At 46.8% G+C, this 6249-nt stretch overlaps 1 long non-coding RNA gene across 1 annotated transcript; it reads right to left on the bottom strand.

Moving 5' to 3' along the window:
- Nucleotides 1-991: 991 nt before the first annotated feature.
- On the bottom strand, nucleotides 992-1694 carry LOC135373617 (uncharacterized). The gene is made up of 3 exons (XR_010416522.1): nucleotides 1642-1694; nucleotides 1078-1525; nucleotides 992-1012 (listed from the first exon to the last, which is right to left on the bottom strand). It is a non-coding gene; the product is annotated as an uncharacterized LOC135373617 (long non-coding RNA).
- Between the last annotated feature and the right edge of the window lie 4555 nt (nucleotides 1695-6249).

Raw genomic sequence — 6249 nt, forward strand, 5'->3', positions numbered from 1 at the left:
CAGCCCAAAATGATCCCTGTCACGTAACAATGGCACACCCGGATATGCCTCTGGGACGTATCTGGCAGGTCCCATGGGGCTTTCTTTGGGATTAGCATGGTACACAAATGGGATGTGCCCGAAGGGCGCTCCTCCTCTCCTACCCCCTCCATTTTTCTGCGTTGCTTGGCCCCGTTACAAAAAAATGCGCACTCAATACTAAATGCGCTTGCACAACGACGATTGAAAATTTGAAGCAGGGAGTTCAGAAAAGAACTAGTTTATTCTTACTATTGAGACTCGCAAGTGTAATTCTACATCCATCATTTGCATGTTGAATTGAAGCACTTGGCATAACAGTAAATCACAATATCACAGCATCAAGAGCAATCCACAGTAATAATCTGTATATCACAGATCAGCTTTGTTGTGGCCTTCCCGTTGTTGTACTTTTGTCTTGTCTTGTTGTACAAGTACTTTCTCAGTCAAGTCTCAACTTACCTTACTCAACTCAGCCTTATAATCACAGATTGCACTGCTGGAAGGGAGATGCTCCAAAATGTTTATCAAACATGCAGCACAGTAAAAAGAGAAAGCTTAAAACATAACCTAATTACCTAAAAATGAATCGCTGGGCATATCACCTTATGAAAGAACTGGCTAGAGAGCGTTCCTTTCTCTATGTCACATGAACTTTGTGATATCCCTGTTGAATAAAAATGAAAAAATTACCATAAAAATATCATGGCACCAAAGACTGCAACACACTACAAGGTACCCACAAAACAATCTGTAAAAACAAACAGAAAATACGACCTTTCATAATACCCTGGCATTCAAACACTAAGACAAACTCCAATGAAAAAGACTCTGACTTCGCCTGAGCATGTTGATGAGATGCGGCGACCAGGTATCGTTCTTCTCGCAACAGTGTGTGAGTGGGAATAAATGATGGTACTTAGGCAATGGCAGGTTCCAATAAGACAATGAGATAATCTCAAATGTATCAAATTTCCCAGCACTGTGCACTTATCTGCATGTACAACACATGAAAGGTGAAAGGTGAAAAAAAAAAGTGAAAGGTGAAAAAATACTGACTTGTAAGACGTAAAAAGTGTAGGTAGCCACATATTGAAGCACACATGATGCTTCAGGTACGAAAATTGCAGTCAGTTTTGGAAGTGCTTCCTCCGGGTGGGAAGGCCGCGATTCAGTCAAGTTCGCACCGTCAATGTCACGAACCTCATCCACATCACTGCTTCCGTGGTCGCCAAGACTTTGATCTACCAACACGGGACGTGGCTCATGATCACTAGGAGTGTTCACCAACATCGAAAGCGGTTCGCTTGACTGGCCCACAAACATCGAACGCGTTTCACTGCCGGCGTTACCATCGTTGCGACAGTCATATGATGCTCCTTCAGTTTATCACGCAAAAGCTTCCCGCTACAGCTTGGCTCACATGACGATGAAGTGTTCGCCTTGATGTTCGTTTGCTGCGTCTCATGATGAACACACTTTGATCGAGGAGTAGCTCACGATGTTCCTAAACCGAAGTTAAACGAAGAAAAACGCGTTTGAGCATTACAACACTTTGCATGCTTCCAAACTAACAGCAAGCTTCACTCTCGATTCCGAATAATACATCAAAAGTATACTTACAATTCATTGACATAACGCCGTTGGCAGCAACATTGACAAGGCCTCGCTGGAGCATATGCGATCGCAAGAAGACCGTTGAAAATTGAACCGCGCAGTCAGCAGTCTCGCCCTCCTCCTCTCATTGCCGTGAATCGGTTCCCCCTCCAATCGTACAGAGGTCTCTGACATGCTCCCATGGGGACGTTTTTCGGACCTCGTTGCTCGACGTAGCAAGTATAAGTTCTGAAGGCATCCCCAAGGATCCCTCAATCGAGCCAGCGACGTTGGGATCTGTTTGGGACGACCCCAAAACGATACGTGTTGTCGGTGTCTGTAAAATTGACCAAGGAACTACTACGAGAGTGGAACACGTCACGCCCTACGCTCGTCGTCGTCGACGATCATATGGCCGACGCCGATTTTTGAAGGAGGTAACCAATCTTTTCAATCGGGTTTCACACCACGCCAACGTGTCAGTCTTTTTACTCGTTCAAAACATCTTTTTCAACAGTAGCCATTTTAGAACTATATCCTACAACGCCAGTTACGTCGTCTTGTGGCGCACCGTCCGCAGCGTCCACCAGATGGAACATTTCGGACAACGGCTATTTGGTAGAAAAAGATTAGAGTATTTTCTGGACGCATATAAACAAGCGATGTCGTCACCCCACACTTATTTACTTGTGGATCTTCACAACTATACGCACGAGGACCACAGGTTGCGTAGCAATCTCTTTCCGGGTGAACATCAATACATCTACGCTCCGAAATGAATCTCCGTCTTCATCTCACTTTACTCAAAGTACTTTCCAGTTTAACCCCTCCGCGCCGTCGCCACGTCTTGAGACGTTCTTCCTCCTCCCACATGAAACACCTCTCCGAAACTCAATCAATTGAACGGAAAAGTGTTGTTGGCTCCAGATACGTTCGCGCGTTTGAAGAAGCACCAACGCTTCTTACGCCGGCTCACATACAAAAAGATTCACAAGAATCTGCAACGTTTGAAGCGCTATCTGTCTCAGCAGCGAAGGCAGGGCGTTCTTTCGTCGGTCGTTCCTCTCCTGCTTTCCGCCGTGTTGAACCTTTTCGACAATGGCCAAGAGAATGACCAGTGACCAGTTTCATCGGAAATATTCTTTCTTCGAAGGAGGAGGACGTCAAAGTGAACCTCTACTGCAGGCACTGTACTGCATACTCAAGCAGTACGGATTCGATCCCTACGACGATAATAACAAGACGTCCGGCGCTACAAATGACTTTGACTATTCGCTCCAATCTCCAGAGGTTGACGAAGACGGAGCGGAAAGTGTCGTCTCGGAATTAAAAAAAGTTATTTCCTGGGATCGCGAGAGTTGTGTCTTCGTGTCGGGCAAGCCCATCAGGCACTCCTCCGTTTACGAACTCATTAATTATTTGTTACAACGTAAGACGGGGAAGAAACCTTCCTGGTTCCCCAAAGTCTCGAAACTATTGCGCGTCATTTCCCTGCCCAAACCTCGCGAGTCTCAGCAGCAGCAGCAAGCCTCAATTGCGTGGACGACCTATGGAGGGATATGAGAAACCAGAGGGTGGTTTGGGGGGCGTGGACCGCTATAGAAAAGCGCATCACTTGAGCAAAAAGAAGGCTCTTGCCATTCTCAGAAAGCTGGACGCCTACACGCTTCACCATCCGGTGAGAAGAAAGTATAATAGGAGACACCTCAGGCGAAAATTTGAGCTGGGAAGTCAACTGGTACCAGCTCGTTCCCAGTTCGCACCAACTGGCGGTCAATTGAAACCAACTGGTACCAAACTGGTGTCGACTGGGAAGTAAACTGGTACCAGTCCAAACTGGTCTGGTGGCAAGTGGGCACTGTGTGCAACCAGTTCAAGCTGGGCTGGGGGCAACTGGAAAGTGAACTGGTACCAGTTCAAGCTGGACTGGCAGCCACTGGAAGTGAGGTGGTCCCAGTTCGAACTGGACCAGTTTACATATTTGGGGGGAAGTTTCGGTTTCAGTGCCAGGACAGGTTAATATGAAGATTGCAAGACGAAGTTATAAAAACCATCAGAAAGTAACTTTATTGATAGAAATAATCATGTTTCAATTTTTGGTAAAGTTCCTGTTAACGAAAGTTATTTTGGAACTCTTATATTTGTATTTTGTGCGTTCCTGCTCCCGCGAAGAATGATGCGTTTAATGTGCAACGATCGCTTGCTTAGCAGCGTGCTTATACAGCGATTTTTCTTAGCGTGATGTGTGACATAGGCGTTGGTTTTATAATCTAAATGATTTGTCTTCAAGTTACGACAGTGCGACAGCACAATGAGCGCCAGCGGCCGGCGGGTGGGTGTTATAGGATTACAGCTTGACTACAACTGTGGAGACCGCTTTATATCGTGAGTACTATATGCTTAAGTGATTTTCCGTTGTGCACCATTTAGAAATATTACTTCCACTAGAACCTCTTCTCTTTGTTCCGTGTCACATTCGTGGCACCTGCAAGTGCATGCCGTTTTACGAGTAACATCCGGTTTATGATAACGCTACCAGCAACTTTTTTCATTTATGTTTTTGTTCTTGCTTTTTTTTCGTTCATTCTCGTGTTTTAGATCCTTCACACCACGGATGTTGTTGAACTAGCGTAGTGCGCCAGAGTAGTACTCATTGCCCCCGAAAGCCGGCGAATCTCTTAGGTAAAGGTCCAACTACTGCGCAACGAAAATGTTGAGAGATTCGCGTACTTTCCGGGGCCACGACCGCTGAAGTTGAGTGACTGTCCAGGCACACACTACAATTACATGTTGTAATTGAATGCATATTCACTTGTGCCTCTTCAACTTTCCAGAAACCTTAAGCTGCTGGGGCTCAAAGGAAAATATCGATCATTGTGTGCTATTAAGAACATCTCAAATACTTTGTTGAATGATTCAAGATGTCCACAAGGCAGTCAAGCAAGGGACCAATCAACCATGAAGTATTATCTATTCCATGTAACTCTGTAGTTTATATACTGATATAATTTAATTACATTATAGTTATGCTACATGTACATTAAAATATGTGTAATGTTTGACTACAAATAAAATACAATTTTGCATTGCTGTTCTTTGGATCTGCCGTTGCTGGGAACAGCGATCCTGCAAAGGGGCACTGGTTACAAGCTAACCTCTGTCCGAACAGGCCGCTCTAAGTGAAGGCACTTCAACCGGTCCCAGCTCAACAATGAGGTTTGCAACCAGTTCGAGTCGAGACTGCGACTGGTTAGAAACCAGTTGGGCCAACTGGTACTGGTTGAGACTGGGACCGGCCAGAAGCCAGTTGGGCCAACTGGTACCAGTGGATCGAACTAGTCCCTGTTCGATAACACAGCTCACCCAGTCCCAGTTGAACTGGTCCAGTTGCAACTGGGCGAACTGTGTTATCGAACAGCGACCAGTTCGATCAACTGGTATCAGTTGGCCCAACTGGTTTCTGGCCGGTCCCAGTCTCAATTGGTACCAGTTGGCACAACTGGTTTCTAACCAGTCTCAGTCTCAACTGGGACTGGGTGAACTGTGTTATCGAACAGGGACCAGTTGTCTCAACTGGTACCAGTTGATCTGGGACCGGTTGAACCGGTCCCTGTTCGATAACACAGTTCAACTGGTACCAGTTCAAAAAATTTTCGCCTGGGACATCATCGCGCTCAAGATCAACGACGTGTGGCAAATGAATCTTGCCGACTTTTCAAAATACAAGAGGTTCAACGGTGGGTACCGCTACATTCTCGTGGCGATTGATTCCCTCTCCCGTTTTCTGCGCGCCCTCCCGCTAAAGACAAAATGCCCCGCCGAAATGAAAAGTGTCATGATAAGACTTTTTCGGGGAGGTAACGCACCTACACGCATCTTTTGCGACAGAGGAGGGGAATTCTACAACAAGACCGTCAAGGAGTACTTGGCACGAAAGAAAGTTCACATGTATTCCACCTTCTCTCCAGTAAACAGAGCATCACCGGCAGAACTGGTCATACGACAAAATATTCCGTTATTTTAGAGTAACCGGAAAATAGCACTTCGTTTCTGCGCTTCCCAAGATCGTGCGCGACTACAACAACACCGAGGAGGAGGAGGAGGAGGAGAAGGAGTGTCGTTGAGAGGAACCCGAGAGGTCTGCCTGCCTGATTAGGCGGCATGTTTCTCGGGAAGGGAAAGGTGGTGGAGAGGAGGAGAGGAAAGGGTGAAGTGGAAGACCGAGCGGAATCCGCTCGGGGGGAGGATAGCTGCGTCCATGGGCCGACTTCAGGAGAACTGTGCCGGCATACACCTATTACACATCTGAGGGAAACCCAGGAAAAACCCCAGACGGCACAGCCGGCCCGCGGATTCGAACCGCGGACCTCCCAGCCTCCAAGCGCACGCGTTACCGCTGCGCCACCGGAGCTGGTACACCAACACCAAACACAGGACGTTGGGCATCAGCCCGTCCGAAGTCACGCCCGAAAACGAATTGGAACTGTTCAATAAAATAAATGGGAAGCTTGTTGTATTCTCCGTTAAAAAGAAGCTGAAAGTCGGGGATAAAGTGAGGGTCCTACTGCACAGAAAAGGTTTTCAAAAGAGCTCGGAAGAAAGTTGGTCGCTTCAGATTTTCACCGCCTCCCCCCC

Source organism: Ornithodoros turicata, chromosome 1, assembly GCF_037126465.1.
Source record: "Ornithodoros turicata isolate Travis chromosome 1, ASM3712646v1, whole genome shotgun sequence".
Classification (NCBI taxonomy): Eukaryota; Metazoa; Arthropoda; class Arachnida; order Ixodida; family Argasidae; genus Ornithodoros; species Ornithodoros turicata.